Raw genomic sequence first — 20,093 nt, 5'->3', positions numbered from 1 at the left:
TCTCCTGGGGGAATGCTAAACTGAAAAATCAGTTTAACTATTTTGATGTCCCACGGAGACTATATCTACTTGTTCAGATCATCCCATTCTACATTTGTTTTTAGAATCCATTTGATTGTCAAAAACAGGAACTTCCTTACTCCATTCCTAGGGCTCCGACATGCCAGTTCATTGACTGTTTGATAATCTTTTCGACAATCTAGGCATTTAGTGATCTGTCTGATTTTCTCTATCCTTTGAGTCTGGGCAATTCCTCCGTTCTTTGGGAGGCATCTTTTGTGCTCTTAAAGTTTTTCTTCCTCCTTCTATGTTATCTCTTCCAACTTCAGACCTAAGCTGAGCCCACAGAGCAACTTGGAGAGGTTGGAGTCTCTGGTTGCTTTGATCAGTATGTGAACTCATAGTTCAGGAAACAAAACTGTTGGCTTTGAGATTATCAATGTGAGCATTCATAGGAATCCTGCAATCACAAACTGTTCCTTGCATATTATGCAGTGACTGCAAGACAGCAAATGGTTTGGGGGAAGATTTTACTAGCTATTTGAAGTGTGGAATGGCTCTAGTACACAAAATACTTAAACCAAATTATTATGTCTTATAATGTTCAACAAAACACTCCGCAAACATTTAGTTCTGGAAAAAAAAAAAAGGCACCCTCAAGGCAGGGTTATGGGCACTTCTGGGAGTTGTAAACCCATGCAGGCTCCAGAAATATGTGCCTTCCAAGGACTGGAAACTTCTGAATTACCAACAAATAATCAGTGAGTGTGACAAAGAGTTAAAGTACACAGACTTTACTTTCACAAAATTTATGATGTAGTAAAGAGGTTTAAGATGTAGACCTGAAACTGCACACCAATGGTCAATAGGCTAAATCGGGACCATGGATTTGTTTTGCTTGGCTTGGATAGGATTGGCCTCCTGAATGTCTGAGAAAGGGAGAAAAAGTGAGAAAGAATGAAAGAAGTGGCTAAGCATATAAAAGTGAGATTTTTTTTGCATTAACATCCAGATTTCCAGCTGTTTTTGAAAAATCAGAAGATCTGCCAACACTGCCCCTTATTTCATTTCCCCATGGTGGCAGTTGGCTGGAGTGGATCAGCAGCTGCCCCTGTGATCAGAATACGCATTGTCTGGTTCCTCACCCTGGCCCACTGCACTTCCTCACCAGGCCCCTGTCCCATTGGAAATGGCCACCTCTCATGCAGACACTTGTGCAACATCTACTTAGTCTTTTCACTGTGGGAACAAACTGCTGGAGCCCCGAGCAAAAGAGCAGTTGTCCATTTGTGTGAGAGGATGCTGGCTCAGGCCGTGGAGGTGATAATAGAAAGCAGTGAGAAATCAGATTTGGCATATATTTTGAAGGTAGAGTTAGTAAGATTTCATGATGGATAGACTTAGGCTATGAGGGAGAAGATTTGGAAGTGACTCCAATTTTGATTTTTACTTAGGTTAATTGGCTGAAAAAGGAAACCTACCGTGGAGTACTGGAAAACCCGGGTTGAACTTTTAAAATGAGAACAAAATTATTTAAAAGGTTTTCTTCACTAGTACTCTTCAAACTGGACACCCTACGTGGTGCTACCATCACATTCTGGGAAATGCTGACGCTTCGGGGGAATTTAAGGAAAAGAGCAAGGAGAAGATCCCCAAACAGTAAGGAAGAGACTTAGGTTCTTGCCGCAGGAGGCGGAGTGGAGGGATACCAGCCTACAGGTGAACTTTGGGAAACTCAGTGGCCTCACCTGTCCAGAAGGGTGTGTGTATCTTGAACTATTGGGGTTGATCTCCCAATACATGGACAGTCCTAATTCGGGGAACTCCAAGTGCAGGCCCTGCCAGCGGGGTTGGGGGAGAGCCGAGACTCCGAGATTTCCACACAGAAGGGGTTCTAGGATTGCTGCTCAGAAGTTTGTTTTGAAGCTAGTTTTCATAAAAAGAGGATTCTCTCAGAGTTATATAGTTACTCAAAAAATCAATAAAAGTAGCAAAGTTGCGTCTGAAGATTTTTCTACAGTGTTTGAATGATTGAGAAAATCTGCCATTGTCCCTATCAAGGGCAGTAGTTTTATTTTCTTACAACGTGGGTTGCTTTGGTTAGTGGAGACTACTAGCGGCCATCGTGGCGGTGGGAGCTCACCGACTCCCACGCCTGGGCCTGGCCATTGCCACAAGAGCCTCGGGCGGATCGGAAGCCAGGCTGGGCCGCGCGGAGCCAAGCGCCAGGGCTTCCTTCCCTCCGGCCCCGCAGCGGTCACTCGGCCTCTCGCGCGCATGCGCGGATTCCAGCGGCGTCCTCCCCGGCTCCTTCCCTCCCTCATCCGGGTCCTGGGCGAGCGGGCGCCGTGCGCGTGTCCCGCGGCCGAGCTGCTAATAAAGTTGCACTGAGGGAAAGCGCAGCGACGGCGCCCGGGGAGTGCGTGCAGCCGGCGGGTGAGTGAGTGTGGGGCCCCGGGGCGGGCGAGCCGGGCTGGGGGCTGCAGCTTCTTCCGGGACGCGGCTCCCCCTCAGGCCCCAGTGGCTGCTGGAGTCGGGCCGAGGCGGGGGCGTTGGGCCGCGGGCGGAACGGAAACCGCCCGGGCCTGCGGGGCGGGAGGTAGGCCGAGTCCCGGCCTGCAGAGGTTCGGGCGGCCGAGGATGGGGCGGCCCGTCCGGCTGCGGAGGCCTTACTGCGGCCGGGGGCGTCTCGAGGCTGCCCTTGGTCCCTGCGCTGCCGTTGCCGCCCGGACTCTGGAGGGAGGCGCTCTGGGCGCCCTCGGGGCGGGGATGGGGTGGGGTGGGGTGGGGGAGATTCCCGGCCCCGCTTGGGTCCGGAGGAGCGGTTTGTTGTACCTCATCTAAGCACCACTCTCAGTCACACCCCTGGTAGGATCGCCGTGCTGGGTCGAGCGGTGTGATCTGCTACCCTGCAAAGCTGTCCAGTGGCTTGATGAATCCGTGCCGTCGTCGCTTTGTGTTTCAGAGATAAGGATCCACGCTTATCGGTGGGAATTACACTCTGGGCACTTGTGCCCTGCTACTGCACTCTGCTGGTAGTTAGACCTGGTTTCTGCCACTTGCCGTGCTAGTTTTCACCATTGCAAAGATTTCTTGTCCTTTCTTGTAAACTTCTGCATTGGTGCAAGGAGAATGCCAAGCCGTCCCTGTTTGCCTTCATCATATTCGGTCTCTGCCCGGGCTTTCACTTTAGTATCAGTACTCAAATTCATATTCCGGTCTCTCCCCTTCCCCCTCCCTTTTCCCTCTCTTCCCCTTTCAGCTGCTGCTATTACGTGGAGTTTGGAGCCTAAGCTTTGAAAACTCCCATGTGGCGCCTGTCTTAAGTTGGAGCATGCTCAGTAGCCAAAAACAGATTTCGGTTGCAAAAAGAACTGGGGCGAGGATAGCCCGGGTATTTGGACGTGTGCCCGATTCCTAACAAAATGTTCCAATTCTGGTTTTGATGGCATTGGAGAATGGAGCTGTAGGCCATCCTGGAGGTGAGGAATGCCTGAACACCCTGGGCCAGATCACTATCTTGATTGCAGAGACATTGTTTCCTGACCAGCTGGAGGTCTAGAAGGAGGGGGGGGGGAGAACATTCCTGGCTGCTTGTGCGTTTAAATGGGTGTGGTGCTAAGTATATCTTGTTTACCTTATCTTTCTGTGGAAAAAGTTTTGGGTTTGTCACATCATGCGTGTTGCCTAGCACTACCAAAAGTGTTCTTATCTAGCAACAAAGGCTGGGTAGGTGGAGGTTGCGGCTTGGCTTCACAGAAGTTGAGAGGAAAGGGTGCTTGAGTTGCTGTTTTAAAAATTAAATTTAAGTTCTTAAAAACCAGAGTACTTGCATTTCCTTAGAGTACCTGAATTGCCCAGAGTGAGTTTTGAATTTTAATTTGAAACCTAAAAGGCTCAAAAACCTTAGTCCCAGTAAATTTAGTGACATTGCAAGTAGGGTGAAGTTTCTGCTAGATGTCATTGTGGTGGTGGCTGTTGTAAGGAAAACAATACCCTAGACACAATGTGACAGTTTCACACGTATTGATCAGAATACTCTTAGGAAATTAGTGTGTCCCAAATTTAGTAAGTAAGGGATTATTTACAGATTTGTACAAATTCTTTTTTTTTTTCTTTTACTCCTTTGGTAGCTATTTTTTCCCCTCTGCGGTGAACCCTGAGATTACAAGAATACGGAACAACTCATAAGAGGCAATTTAACAAAATTTAAACTTCACAAAGGTGGTATATAATTACAAGAATACGGAACAACTCAGACAATTTAACAAAATTTAAACTTCACAAAGGTGGTACCTAATACGTTTTGGATTTTTAAAATTTAAGTTTTGTTTTGAATGTTTGCATGGTTACATCCACCTCTCTTTCCCTCTATATTGCAGATCCCTCCATCAGCGTGCCTTTTTCACATAGCTGTTTTTATTGCATAAATGTTACTGTGTATCTTTGTTACAAAAATTCACTCATCATTTATTCTTCCATTTCTTTCAAATCTGAAATAGCTAAAATAGACAGTAAAAGTTAGGTGAACCTCCTCAGTTCGCTTTCCTCTTAGATTTTAAATGCATCCATATGATACAGTCTGGTAAAAAGGAGGAAAGCCAGCAGTGAACTGGGGAAGAGAGAAGAATAAAATATTTTTGTAGATTCTGTGCAGATTTGGTGGTATTATCTACTTGTCTGGTTCACTTAGGTAGGCGCCACAGAAATGGGTAGATTGATACGTGTTGCATTTCTTTTCCCCCTGGCAAAGTCAGCTATTAATTTCAGTGGGACACAGTGGCAGAATGTTGTTACTAATGAGGTTTGAATCGGATTGTTGTTTACTGTTGGTTATGTAACATGTTGCTGGAAGTATTATTAAAAGTTCCCTTCTGCAGCAAGGTAGAGGCAAGTAAATTCTGCTTACTCTTCACTGGGTTTTAATTCTTGGCTGAACCTGAAGGCACATTACACTATAACCATAATTATACCTGGGCAGCCTGTCTGTTTCCTGTTTGCATCATGAACCCAAACATTATGATTTGCAGTGATGATCTTTTTTGTCCTTTGCGTTAAACAGAGGCAATATGTTTTCTCTGTCTACTGAAAACAGATTTGTAACTTGGTCAAATCAAAGATACTGGCTTCTTAGTGTTTTGAAGACTAGGCAGTAAAATACCAGTTTTTCATCTTAGTGATTTAAGTTGAAATACAAATACTATCTAAAAAAATCTGTTTCACGCATATTGTTTGATAGTATTTTATGTAAATTTTAATGTTACCAGTAGTTTCTAGAGTTTTTGAATTAAGAAAGCCCTTTTTGTTTATGACTTATCAGTGTTTATTATTACCAGATGTATATGTTGGTTTAGGCACTGAGCCACACATTTGGGTGAATTTCAGAGCCTGCTTGAGTATACTTTAAGATATAGCCACCTTTATTCCTTTGGTTTATCATTCTACACTGTCTTCTTCTGGAGCGTCCGTCCGTGTTCCCTGTCGTGTGTGTGTGTGTGTGTGTGTTTCATACTAAGCACAAAGAAGAAGCCAAAATAGTTTATTTCTTCAGATGTTGCCACTGCCTTACATCCAGTGGATTTGCCAGTCTACTCATAAGGTCAAAGACGGTGAAGAAAATTTCCTTTTATAAAGGACAGTCGCAGCCTGAGAGATGATTTTTATCTCTACCAGTCCGAATATTCTAGAGAAGAGAGAGTTATCTGGAAGGATAGGACCCAAGAAGGCTGCACAGAGGTAGGGTGCTTTCCCACCGAAAAAGATGATGCATGACCCCAGGAAGCCTGTCCATGTCTTCTCATACCTTGTTTTTATACTTCCAAAGCTAATAGAATAATAGAACTGGAATTTTTCGTGCTAGATTATCCAGTTTATTGCCATTGTGTAGAACTGTGAATCTGAGAGGTATGTTTACTAGTTGGAAGTTTAAGATGTACAGTTCTTTTTGAAGAACTGTTAAGATTTAGATTGTTGTTAGGATATCTCCCATTTTCATATGTCATCTTCATATTCTAAAATTTTATTGTTTTACAAGTTTGAAAAGGTGGTATAATTACATAGTAGGTTTTTCAGAAATAGTCATCTAGTTCCTAACTTTTTAGTTTTGGTGGTTTTTTTTGTTTGTTTGTTTTGTTTTTGTTTTTTTCTTTTGTTTTGCTTTGGGCAGCTAGGTGGAGAAAATTTTGGCCCTATCATAGTAGAGAGGCGGTTTCAGTGACTTTTCTTCCTGCTTTTATTGTAGTATTCCCTAACTTAGTTGTGATAGTATTTTAGAAGAAAGAATTCTTTATTAGACAGTTCTCTATGGGCAGTACTATAATTGTAATTGACTTTTGGAAGCTAGTGTTAAAGTACATTTTGTAAACAGGTTTTGCTCTTGAATTTTGTGGTATACCAGTCTCTGTCTATAATGCATATACAGTTTACAGACTAGTATACTCTATGAAAATTTGACAATGGTTTGATGTGTTGTGAGAGTCTAACTAGGTTTTTCCTTTTGATTTCTGTGTATGTTTTGTTATTGCTGAAAATAACAGAACAAAACTGGTGTCGCCATCCCACCTTTCTCTGAGCATAGCACGTGGGGTTCTGAGAAGTGTCTTACACTTTTCCAATTTAACTGTGATCTCAGAATATGACTGGTGCTTTCAAGGCAAGTTTTGTTTTGTTCAGTTCTGTTTTCATGATGTGTTAGGATCTGTCTTGCATCCTATCTGGTAGGCTGTATAACTTGAGATCTAGTTATTCTGGTTTGTATGTTCCCAGGAAAGGGGGTACTACAGAAATATTTCAAAGCTAGTCTTCTCTTTCCCCTTATTTACATCTCTGTGCCCACTTAAGCGAGTGCCTGCTTAACTCACTATTTCCACTTTTTTGAGGTGGAAGTGTATAACTGAGTGACAACAGGAGCCAAAAAGCTACCCAGAGCTGTATTTGCTCTCTTTTCTTCTATGTGACTTGAGTTCTGGGGTGCACATGAGGTATCTTGAGAACATCTTCCTAAAGCATCGTGTACACAGGTTAGTGCTTTGTGCTCCTGAGACCATTTTATAGTGTAATGATTTGGTATCTGCCCTTGACGGTTTTATAACTTAAAGGAAAGCACTATAATGATTGACCAGCTCTGTGTCTATTCCTGTGCCTACAAGCCTGTGCAAGTATACTCCAACACATCTGGTAGTAATATCGGAAATCTTGCAGGCTCTGTGGGGGTGAGTATACATCTAGATCAGGCGCTGCTTAATTAGAGGACTTAGAGGAGCAGGTGAAGTTTAAAGAGTGATTAAAAACTGGGAAACAAAAGTCTGGATGTAGGAGATAAAAAAAAGAGAGACTTGTGTGGGCACAAAGAGAGACTATGTAAGATTATTGTGTGAGAAGTGTCAGGGAACATGAGTTCAGCTCCTGAATGGCTGTGAAATCCACTGTGAGAACTTTTGATATCTTTGGAAATTGAGAGCCATGATTGGGAGAAGTGGAGATTGAAGTGTTTCTCTACTGAAAGTTGTTTCGGTGCCCATGTAATTGTAGCCCCTCTTCCTTATAGATGTTCCCATAAAGAATGGTATTTCTGAATCTAGGACAGCTTGTAGGCAAACTTGCTCCTGGTTTCTCTTCTCTGCCTGTTGCCATGGATGTGGCTTACATGTTTTAATAATTGTATGTCTGGATCCGGGATTGGTTTGACAGCAGTGGTGACTACTATTGATATTAGAACCATAGGGAAGGATATTTTTAAAGCTTTACCCCCACCAGCCACAAAAATGTTACCCTTGGAGATATATGTATATATATGCAATATATGCAAGTGTGTGTGTGTGTGTATATATATATATATATATATATGCACAAGTGACTTTCTTCCATTGCAGGTGATCCTAAGGGCTTTGGTTCTCCAACCTGCTGCAGATCTGGGACTCTTGTTAAAATGGTGGGAGGTAGGGCCCTAATCTCAAACCTAATGAATCTGAATTTTGTGGGATGGTTATGAGAAATTTCTTTCTTTAGAATCTCCATCCATAATTCTTTTCTACAGGGTTGGCTGAGATTATGGTGGGTTGTGACCCATATGGGCATTTATTTGTGTGGGTTGATATGCTCAGCAGGTTCTGTTTTGGCTAACAGTGTTGGGTGGGATTTTTGGATTGGTTGCTTGCCTTTTATTTTGGATTGAAGCAGTTAGAGAGGTGTTGGAGCAGAAAGTGAGGGAGCTGTTTCAATGAATTGAAAAGTCAAGTCTGGGCATGAGCCGTGTGTGTGTGTGTGTGTGTGTGTGTCTGGGGGTAAGTGTGGAAGGTGGTTTGTGTATGTCTTTATAGGAGTTGGTTAAGAGGTCCTACTAAGTAGCTTGAGGTAAGAACAGGATCTTTGGGTTTTTGATGTTAATATGATTTCATTTGAAATGGAAGCCTGGTAAAGCTTAATAACATTTCATTCATACATTTAATGTATGTAAAATGTAACGCCTGATCTTCCTTTAGCTTTGCTATCAGCCTTCCCCCACACTTGATGGCAAATCCTGTTCTTCCAGTAGTCGATGCTGACACCTTGGAATCACTGTTGACTCTTCTGTTCTCACATTCCCCATATCTCTTCCATCAGGAAACTTACTATTCCCTGAAATGTATGTGAAGTTGTCTACTTCTCAGCACCCAACTGCCATCACTCTGATCTAAGCCATTATCATCTCTCACCTAGCTGACTGCAGCTCTGAACTGGTCTCCCACTTTTAAAACCCTTGCTGTTGATTCTCAGCACATCAGCCAGAGTAATTCTTTAATAATGTTAGTCAGAAATTGTCATGTCTCCATCAGAGAGCTCTCAGATGGGTCCTCATTTGACTTACAGCCAGTGCCCTTATATGCAGGTCTCTTACCTGTTTAACCCCATTTCTTATTTTCCCCTCCTTGTTCACTTTATTTTCAGGCTATACTGGTCTTGCAGTTCCCAGAGTGTGCCAGACATGCTCCCACCTTGGGACCTTTACATTCCCTGTTGCCTTTGCCTGCCATGGTTTTCCACAGATACCTGCCTGGTTTGCTCCTATTTCCTTCAAGTTTTGACTCTGTTGGTGCTTACTCAAGTGAGGCCCAGCACAGCCACCCTATTTAAAATCACACCTCTCCCACAGCACTTCCCGTTTACCTTCCTCTGCTTTATTTTTCTCCATAGCACTTTTCACCTAACAGACTAATCACTTATGTATTGTCTTTTTTCTGTCTCCCTCCACTAGAGTGTAACACCACATGGGGACAAAGGTTTTGGTCCCCTTTATTCATGTGTGTATTCCCAGCTCCTAGAATGCTACTTCAAAAAATATACTTTTTGAATGAATTACTTGAATACATTTAACAGGTTCTCTGAATATGCTTAGTATTGTTTCTTAAAGATTACATTCTAGTGGGAGAGAAAAAATCAAGTAAGTCAACAAATAATTACACATTGGTTCATAGCGTGAAGGAAATGAACACAGTATTGGATTAGGGATTGGGGGAAATCTACTTTATATAGGATTATGGGTGATCGGGGAAGGTCTCTGGGATGACAGCTGAAGTCTGAATGATGAGAGAGCTTGGAAATTAGTGGTTGAAGCTTGAGGAAAGTGGCTCAGGCAGAGAATGGCATTTGTAAGATCTCTGAGGTACAAAAGACATTCCAGTATAGGAAGATAAATGCTTTTGAAAGATGAATTGGGAGCAGAAGGTGTTTGCCCCTAGTTTCTCATTGATTTTTCTTAAATTTTAGCCTCCAAATTTGTATAATCCTAGATAGAGTGGAGAGAATTCTTTTGAAATATGAATGTCTCTTGTAAATCCCCTCTTTAGTAAGAATTTTTATATGGCTGAAGTGCAGCTGACTTTGGTTTGAAATTTGTTTTTTCCCCTGACTATACAAGAAACACGTTTGTTTTAAAAAGTACAGAATTGTATGAGGCAGAAAGTAAGAAGTACCCCAACCCTTCAGCTAAGGTCCTTTCAAAAGCTTTTTAGCACATTCTCTTTCATTAATTAAAAGAAATATTTCTTGAGCATATGTATCACAGGGCTTATAGCAATAAGTGAAAATAGATATTGTTCCTCTCATTTATGGTCTTGCAGAATTTGCACTCTTTCGGGGCTGGACAGTTAAATGTAAAAAATAGAGGTATGTTAAGTGCTACAAAGTAGAGGTATGTGATGCATGCATTAAGAGTATATAATAGGGGGATTTTATCTACACAGCAGCGTCTAGGAAGGCTTCTCTGAAGAAGGGATGCTTGAGCTGAAATAGAATTAGTGTGTGTGTGTGTGTGTGTGTGTGTGTAAGTGTGTGTCTGTGTTTTGTAATGTGTTAGATCCTTTTGTAATGTATAATGTTTCTTAATTTTACATTGTTTTCATTTATAGTTAGATACCACTGTTTTTCTTTGTATTTATTAGGTACTCTGCATTATTGTCTAATTGATAGTTTGCAGTTTCTCGAAAGAGTTTCAGGGAACTTAACACACAAGGATTTCTTGGTCTTATTATCCTGGTTTTCTTTCTAGCTCTGAGGTCATTTCTCTAAGAAATGACAAAATACTTTAATTGAGAGGGTTATACAGTCAGGTCTTCATAAACCAGAGGTAGACTATAAAAGGCCAAGGTGATAGCAGACAGTAGGTTCATAGTTTTATTCTTAAGTACCTCCAGGTTCTAACGTAAGAAGCAGTACACATTCCTGCCTGCTCAATTACTGGCCTTCTGTCCTTGCTGTATATGTATTTTACCCTTTTTAATTTAATTATTATTATTATTTTTTATTTGGAGAGAGAGCACACATGAGCTGGTGGGAGGCAGAACGCAGAGGGAGAGAGAATCTGAAGCAGGCTCCAGCACGGAGCCCAACACAGGGTTCGATCTCCCGACCCTGAGATCATGACCTGAGCCGAAATCAAGAGTCGGACGCTTAACTGACTGAGCCACCCAGGCACCCCCTTTTTTTTTCTCTCTATTTTAATGCCCCAACTTTGTTGGTTATCATAAGGAAAGAAAATTAAGTGGTGTGCTAACTAGCATAAGAAGTTCTTTGTAGCACCTTCTCTTTTTTCCATTATTCTTTAAGATCTTTGTGATTACAGATAGTGTTTTTTTCAGGCTGAGTTCCTGGCTTATTAGACGCAGTAAATTGTGAATAAATCAAACATCTACTCATAGATTCATCTCACTTCTAGTCGTATGATCCTCCAAATCTACATATTCTCTCTTGCGCTTTAATTTCACATCTCCTTGGAGGTGTCTCAGTGCTTTTACTCCCTTAAAGCCAGCCCTTCACCAACACTTTCTTGCCTCGTCTTGGCTATAACTAGAATTGCCCTTTTTAGGTAAGTGATGTCTTTACTTTTTAGCTTTTAAACCTTTACCTCTCTTGCTTGCCCTTGTTTCTCTTGTGGGTGGTCACCAAGTCCTCTTGATTGTTTATTTGTAATGCCCATCACATCTCATCATTTTCTGTCTCTGCTGCCATTGCTATCATGGCTTTGTACCCCTGAGCTGGTGTGTCTTCCCGTCATAGTTGGATTTCTACTGTGTTTTCCCTCTACCTTCTCTGCCCCCCCTGAATTAGGTCTCTTCCTTGGTTATTTCTGACTTTTCAAAATTCCTCTTAGAACATATCTTTCTGCTTAGAACTCTGCACTACACATAGGGTTTCTTCTAGCAGCCTGACTCTAGCCTCATATTCATTCTTCCCTGTTTGGCATCCATTCTGTGGTGTGGTGCCTTTCCCTTTTATTTCACAGACTGGCTAAGTGTCTTCTTGCCTCATTTGGCTTAATGACACTTGGTTTTCCTTATTCTTGTCCTTTATAACCAACTATATTGTGAATTATAGATTGTCATATTCCTATTTTGATCTTGTGATAATTGTTCCCAAAATTTGTGCCAAAATGATGAGCAGTTTTCCACACCTCATCCTTAAGGCTTTTCTTCACCTTAGTGCAGTGCCTATGGTTGCGGGGGGAAGGACCGTGAGCTAGGCAGAGCTCTGTTTTTTTGTAGACTGGCTAAGCCTTCCACTTTGTCTGTCACTAGCCATTTGCAGCCCAATTATTTCTTCTTCAGCAGTCTTATTAACAAGTATGTAATCTTTTCACCTTCTCCCCCTCACCCTCTGTTTTCCAGTTATATTGGGATAATTCCTCTTCCTTTCTGTTATATTTATGATCTCCCTAAATCTCAGTTTCAAAGTGTTTGATCACTAGACTTAATTATATTCACTCAAACTGCAATATTGATGAGAATTAACTGGCTCACTTTACACAGGTTGTCCTGTGTATTTCCTAATGGGATTTTAGATTTTGGGGGCTTCTCTGGTTTTAAGCTAGAAATAGAAATTCCCTGAAAGGTATCTTGGGCATGTTCAGTTTAGTTCGTATTTTTTGTTTTATTAACTTGGTTAGCCCACTCTGCATTACTGTAACAAGACATGGCTTTTAAGGAAAAGGCTCATTTTGACATTTAGAATTGTAAAATGTTGGTTTAGTATGGCCCCAGTAAGAGCAAAAAAAGAGAAAACAGATTTTGTTTTCTGTCCCTGATTATGCTATTGAAATAAGGCTTTTTATAAATAAGTACTAAAATGTTAAAAATGTTAAATAAATGTTACATGTTATAAATAGCTTTTTAGGGATGTTTATTGCAAAAGAAAATAATTCTCTGTTAAGTTCCTTGAAGTGTCCTTGTTTTCTTAGGAATTAAATGTATCACCTTTAAAAAATAACAAATATGTATTATTCCCAGTGGTGTATTTTAGGATAGCTTCAGGATTATCCCAATATAACTGGAAAACAGGGGGTGAGGGGGAGAAGGTGAAAAGATTACATACTTGTTAATAAGATTGCTGAAGAAAAAAATAACTGGGCTGCAAATGGCAGTGTGTTAGATGGCCCAGGATGAGGATGGCAGAGGCACAAATAGAATCTGCTCAGAAGCCACGTTTTCATGTAGGGCACTGTCTCATGTATCTGGACTGTCAAATGCATTTTCCTTTCTACTTAGAGGAGAGCACAGAGGGAAGCAGTGAAGAATGTGGGAGAAGCTGTGAGGAATGAAGAAAGAGGAGGCAGGAAAGAAGAGTCAAAGAAATGAGAACAAAAGAGAAAGGAGGGCAACAGATAACTCGTGGGAAGTGATGGGGAGCATGAGAAGGGCTTTGGGAGGGGACAAAAGAAAAAGCTGCATTATTTCCTTATTTCTTCTAAGTTGTAGTTACAGTTTTTTCACCTTAGAACATCTCTGAAAGTGGAATGTGTCTTACATTCAATGGTATTTGAGTGTTGGTTTTGGCCAGGTGATAGTTGTGATGTAGTTGTCATTGCGTGGGCATACACTCTGCCTTTCTGTTTATGTTGCTGTCATTTCTTCCATTTACAACCTTTGGGAAGATGAAACAAACACCAGTATCAGAACTTGCAGGATGGGTATCTGGCTTGAATGACAGTCCTGGAGTAATATTGGAACACTCTTCAGACCTACAGGCTTGAGGGCAGAAGGATGATAATGTGAAAAAAAATTTTAAGCGATAAGAAAGCACTGTGTGATAGTGAATTTGCTGCTTGTTCTTCCTTCAAGTTTAATACAGTAATGGTACCATTTAAGTAGATGGCTTTGTATATTTGTTGAAATAAAGTAGCTCAGCTATATTTTTTAAAATCCTTGGCCTGGTAGCAAGATGTTCATGATTATTACAACAGTAGTAACTACAGTACAGAGTATGCACCATGGCAGGCACTAAGTTAAGTGTTTATCTCATTTAATTCTCAGAACTGATATTTATTATATAAAATAGAAAAAATAAAGTTAGGTGTAAACGTTAGATGCAAAATGTGATTAGACTTCACGTCTGGTGTTTTTATGTGTTACAGTGCATATATTATTATCCCTGTATAGATAGCCCTATTTATATTTCCAGCCAGTTTAATTCTACCGCCTGTGTTCTCGCAAACTGAATTTAGTATTTTCTCATCCTGGTAGATCAAATAGAAACTCACATTTTGTGTCTTTACCTACAATCACTTTTATGCCTGTGATAAAGCTGCTTCACCCATCTTGTCTCTCCCCCTCCTCCCTTGCCCAAAGGGCCCTCCCCTGAATTTCTTTTAGCACTTTATACACCCTTAGGGCATCTGCCATTCTCCATTGTGTATTGTAGGTACGGGCATATTTTAATTATCAATTTGTCTGAGATGAAGTTTAGCACTGGTTATATATGTGCCTCAGTAGACTCTGAAAGCATTGAGGAAAGGGAGCACAGAGGAGGACCATATTTAACTGCCCAGCAATATGTAACCTCTAAAGACTGAAGTTACTAAATACAGCCTTTTGAGGCTTTTCTCTATACTAGGATAAGTTTAGAGATACTATGGAAAGAATCATATGAATGGTTATGTACACAGCTGACTGAACTGAGAATGGGTATTCATTTTATATAGTGAAAGGCAAAACGGCTATGAAAAATTGAACCAACTTTTCGGTAAGAGATTCAAAATGAAACCTTTTGGTCACTAGAAAACCTGTTTTCAAAGGTATTGCATGTTTTCTTGGAGTTCACATAACATATGCTAATATATGCAAACTAGAAAAAGTATAGTATCTTACTCTGTTTTTTTGTATACGTAATGAGAAATTCTTTCATAACCAAGGACTTAAGTGAAGATAGTGAAATGAATCTGTTGCTATATCCCAAGCACTCTGATACTTTCATTTCAATGTGGATGAAGGTGTTATTTTGAACCTGATATATTCTATAGGAAAGTTTACAGGAGAAAATTGATCTATCATATGGGCTCAATAAAACAGTTTTAATCCCAATATAACAATTTTATTTAGAAATCTAAATGTTAAATATTAAGGAAGTGGATGAGTGAAATAGAATTGGGCTCTTAAAATGTGTGTATGGTGTATACATACCTGCACACACACACAGACATATACACATGCATACTGTGTTCTAGAGATTAGTGTGGCAGAAATGTCCTAATGAAAATTTAAAAAGCTTTGGAGTAAGGCTGCCGTAATAAACATAAATTTTTTTACAATAATAGTAAACAGTTCATACCTATTGACTTATTTAGCTCAGTTGAGAGAAGAAAGGGTTAAAGTAGATGAAGACGTTAATGAGATATGTTAATGGTACAAAAAATCCATTTGAAAATGAACATATTGAACAGGATTATCCTTGGTCTCTGAAACTGTATAATCTTGTGATAATTTGAATATTTTGGAGAAGTCAGAGATTCAGAGAACAATAGAAAAGATCTTGAAGAGAAGAATAGCCCTTGGTGGGAGGCTTCTTTGTAGGAGGCAGTGTGTAGTGTTTAGGAGTGTAAGTGGAGCTGGACTGCTGGGGTTCAATTCCTGGCTCCATTTCTTATCTATAGAAATAAGCAAGTCACATTTAATTTCCCTTTCCCTGTTCTCTCATCTGTGAAATGAGAATAATGTAATTTACCTGATATGGCTGTTTTGAGATTTTAATCATTTTTGGTCTCTCAGTGTAAGGTCCTTAACGGTGCTTGACATAGTGTTCAGTAAATGTTAGTAGTTTATTACTATTACCATTATTATCATTATCATCATCAAAGGAACTGATTCTGTAGAAAGGAAGCTGTTGGATTCCTTGAAATAGCTACATTCTTTTAAGAAAGTCAGATGTCCAAAAGTCTATAAGTAACTTTTCAAGATCATTGATGTGCTTTTGTCTGTATAGTGGGTAACAGTGCAGACCATGTTCTGTGCTTTGTATAGAGAATTTCCAGCACAGCAGCGGAGAGGTTCATAAGGATAACTAAGTCATCAAGAGAAGCTCATGCCACATGTAAGTTTTCCCCAACTAACGATAATTGGTTCTAAAAAAGCCCATTTAAAATGAAACCATTTAGGGGCATCTGGGCGGCTCAGTTGATTAAGCAGCTGCTTTCGGCTTAGGTCATGATCGCAGGGTCCTGGGATCGAGTCCCTCGTCGGGCTCCCTGCTCAGTGGGGAGCCTGCTTCTCCCTCTCCCTCTCCCTCTGCCTCTCCTCCTGCTGGTTCTCTCTCTCTCTCTCATATGCTCACTCTCCCTCTCTCTCTCAAATAAATAAAATCTTAAAAAAAGAAACCATTTGAAATTTGATCAATATTTTAAACTAAATTGTGAATAAAAGGTCTGATTGGGACTTTATTTTCAAAAATTAAAAATTTAGAAAAACATTAGGTTATAATTGTAAACATGTATTCTTACAGTGAACAAAGAATGAATCAAGTTTGATGGATAGGCATATTTTTCTTTTTTTTCTTTTTTTTTTTTTTTTAAGAGCAAGTGCGTGAGCCAGAGGTGGAGGCGCGCGGGTGGGGTGAGGGGGTCAGAGGGAGAGAGAGAATCCTAAGCAGGCAGGCTTCACACACAGTGCGGATGCTGACGCGGGGGTCGATCTCATGACCCCAAGATCATGACCTGAGCCAAAATTAAGAGTCAGACGCTCAACCAACTGAACCACCCAGGCGCCCCTAATAGGTGTAATTTTTTTCACAGTAATTTAATAGTGTGATAGGGCATCCTTTATGTTTGTCATTTGTGCTACTAACATAAAGAGCATTTTAATTTTTTTACAAAAATACCCATAAAAAATAAACATTGATTTTACTAAGGACCAGTGTTAATCCTTTGATAGTGAAGCTGTTCTCTTTCCACAAAGAGAGGCTTGCTTAATGTAACTGTAAAAGTGGTGAATTCCCCAAGCTCATTGTTCCTTATCAGTGCAAACTCACGGCAGGAGTACTGTCCATCTTGGCCATATTTCATCACTCCCGTGCCTGTGGGTCTCTCGGAGGCAAAGGGAACCGCAAATCTGAGGCTTATGCTGCTTGCTGTGCCATGAGTGATAAAGTCCTTTGTCTCTGGCTCAGGAGTCTGTGGCCTTTGTCAGAATCCATGAAACAGTTAGCAAATTAACTTACTTGCTTGTGGGGCTGGTAGGGTAAAATTAAGTCCCAGACCCTACATTTTTGGGCACTATTTTAACAAACTTTGTGAAATCATACCATATTTTGCAAACTTTGCACTTTCACTGGTGGTTTTTAAGTCATTATGGTGAAGGAGATGGTAGTGAGTGGGAACCAGTTTTTAAGTGATCAGTTCACTAACACGTTTTTTAAAGACTTTTTTATAAATCTTAATGTGTATAGCTCAGTGAACTTCTACTTACTTGTACATCTGTGTCATCATCACCCAAATCAAGTTACAGAATATTTCTTTCTCCCTGCAAGGCTCTCTCTTGTCCCCACTTAGTAATCTTCTTGTCTCTGATGACATAGGTTAGTTTTGCCTGTTTTTGAGAAGGAATGATACAACGTGTAACCTTTTATATCTGATTTCTTCATTATTATATCTCTGTGATACCATGTCTGTGTGATTCATCCATGTTTTTCATACGTTAGTTCTTTGACATTGCTGCGAAGTATTCCATTCTTTGAATTTATTGCTATGATTTATTGTCCCACTCCACTGTTAGTGCATATTTGGGTTATTTCCAGTTTGGGGCTAGTAAAAATAAAGTTACTCTGAACATGCACTTGTCTTTTGATGACAATAGCACTTGTTTTTGTCGGATATATACCTAGGGATGGAATTGCTGGGTCATAGGGATTTATGTGTAAATATAGAGTGATGTTTCAGTTTTCTTTAAAAATTTTTTTCCTGATAACTAATAATGTTGAGCCTGTTTTACCATCTAATAGCCACTGTGATATTTTCTTATGTGAAATGCCTGATCAGTTCTTTTGCTTATTCATCAGTAAATTTTTATGATGAATTTTGTTACTTTTTTTTTTTAACTTTGTGAGACTTAGATAATGAGTACTTGGATTGCTTGCTCATACCATTTACGCAGTTTGCAAAGTTATAAAATTTTTGGAAAGAATACCATGAGAAGTTTCTGAAATTTTTAATCATTTAATATTTAAAGAGTTGAGTACATGGTTTGTCCCTACTCCTTTCCCAATGCTAGTTTTAAGAAAACACTAATATTGAGTCTTAGGTTTTTGGAATCTGACACCCATTCTTTTTTCTGAAACCGGTCTCTTGAAGTTGAGCTAATGACATCCTCAGTCACCAGTCATTGGTCTTTTCTTTGTTCTCATTCTTTTTAACCTCTGCCTTTTATATGATACTCTGCAATACCAGTGTATCTAATTCTAAGCTCCTCCTTTTAATGATACTTCATTGGTAACTTTTTCTCTTCCCTACCAGTGTTCCCTAATACGCAGGTGTTAACATGCCACCCTTTTCTTTCTGTTGAAATCCCATTTTTTATTACTGTTTCAGCTCTTTGTGCAAATCTTAAATTTCTTTCTCATCTTTTCCTTGCTAAACCTGTATCTCCAGTCATGACCTTTTTCCGGTAGAGTTTGCCATCTTCTCTACTGACTAAACTACTTTCTGAGTGTCCTTATTTCTGCAAATGGAGTTATCATTATCTTAGTCACCTGGATTAAAATTTGAAGTTATCTTTTAATTTCAAGGTGCAGTTGATAGAAAAATCAATGACCATTCATTAAATACTCCTTTAATATGTGGTATGATGAATGGAATGGTGCCAGGTGCTGAAGACTTCCTCCTGGAAAGATTTTGTATTCCATTTGGAAAGTTAAGATATGTTCTTATCACTGTTTTATTAATTTTTATGATATTCAGTGACCATAGCCTCTTTAGAATCAGGTGGGAAGGAATTCTTCACCAGAGGGAGTGGCCTTGAGCTTATCATTAAGAATGACTTCAGATTTCTCCTGGAAGACCCAGATGAGCAAAAGTACAGGAATTTGGGCTGGATCAGAAAGTGTGTATGGTGGTATAGTGGTGGCTATGTTATGTTAGCCTTTTTTTTTTTTTTTTTTTTAAAGAAAGGGAGTGGGAGAGAAAGCGAGAATGTTAAGCAGGCTCCATGCCCAGTGTGGAGCCCGATGCAGGGCTTGATTCCACAACCCTGAGATCAGGACCTGAGCCAAAATCAAGAGCTGGGTGCTTAACCCACCCAGGTGCTCCAGATCCAGCCATTTTTTTTTTTTTTTTAATATTTTATTTATTTATTTAATTGACAGAGAGAGAGAGACACAGCGAGAGAAGGAACACAAGCAGGGGGAGTGGGAGAGGGAGAAGCAGGCTTCCCACGGAGCAGGGAGCCCGATGCGGGGCTCAATCCCAGGACCCTGGGAACATGACCTGAGCCGAAGGCAGATGCTTAACCAACTGAGCCACCCAGGCGCCCCAATCCAGCCATTTTTTTGAGTCTTGATTCTTTTTCCTTTGAATACTAATGCTCATAATTCATGTTTGAATAGCACTTTTTAGTTTATAAAGCATCTATCGTGTGTGTTGACACATGTGCACATATATTTTATTATTTTTTAAAAGATTTTATTTATTTTAGAGTGAGAAAGAGGATGTGCATGCGAGCAGATGGGATGGGGCAGAGGGAGAGGGAGAGAGAATCTTAAGTAGGCTCCATGCTCAGTGTGGAGCCCGACCCAGGTCTCTATCTCATGACCCTGAGATCATGACCTGAGCTTTGAAACCAAGAGTTGGATGTTTAACTGATTTAGCCACCCAGGTGCCCCTACATATTTTATTACTTCAACTTTTTAGTCACTTAGGAACCATCACCCCTTTTTTACAGAAGAATTAGTAGACTTAGAAAGAGTGATACCTGGTTTTGGTTTTATATCTTGTAAAGGACAGAATCTGATCATTTTCTGTTTTCATCACACTACTTTTTAAAAATTAAAAATTTTGAATCGGGTGCCTGGGTGGCTCAGTTGGTTAAGCGACTGCCTTCGGCTCAGGTCATGATCCTGGAGTCCCGGGATCAAGTCCCGCATCGGGCTCCCTGCTCAGCAGGGAGTCTACTTCTCCCTCTCCCGCTCCCCCCTCTTGTGCTCTCTCTCTCTCTCTCTCACTCTTTCTCTCAAATAAATAAAAAAATCTTAAAAAAAAATAAAAAAAATAAAAATTAAAAATTTTGAATATTTTGAGTTATGAAATATTCTAACATAGAGAAGAAGAGAGAATATAACATCTGATGACTTGCCAATTTTTTAAA

The 20,093-nt window shown here is 40.2% G+C and overlaps 1 protein-coding gene across 4 annotated transcripts in view; it reads left to right on the top strand.

The window, feature by feature from the left end:
- The first annotated feature begins 2,281 nt into the window (after positions 1–2,281).
- Positions 2,282–20,093, top strand: part of SMAD5 (SMAD family member 5) — a 54,199-nt gene continuing 36,387 nt past the window's right edge. The window contains exons 1-3 of one of the 4 annotated variants that reach the window (XM_081827027.1): positions 2,290–2,436; positions 3,263–3,482; positions 4,134–4,289. The gene's annotated coding sequence lies outside the window, so the exon portion shown is untranslated. Of the gene's footprint in view, positions 2,437–3,262; positions 3,483–4,133; positions 4,290–6,563; positions 7,020–7,871; positions 7,938–20,093 lie in introns of those variants that run through there. The other 3 variants (XM_081827028.1, XM_081827029.1, XM_081827026.1) reach the window with 3 other exon arrangements.

Source organism: Leptonychotes weddellii, chromosome 7 (assembly GCF_054177405.1).
Source record: "Leptonychotes weddellii isolate Sample4059 chromosome 7, ASM5417740v2, whole genome shotgun sequence".
NCBI lineage: Eukaryota > Metazoa > Chordata > Mammalia > Carnivora > Phocidae > Leptonychotes > Leptonychotes weddellii.
Note: the sequence above shows the minus strand (reverse complement) of the source record. Positions and strands in the feature narration are given on the sequence as shown.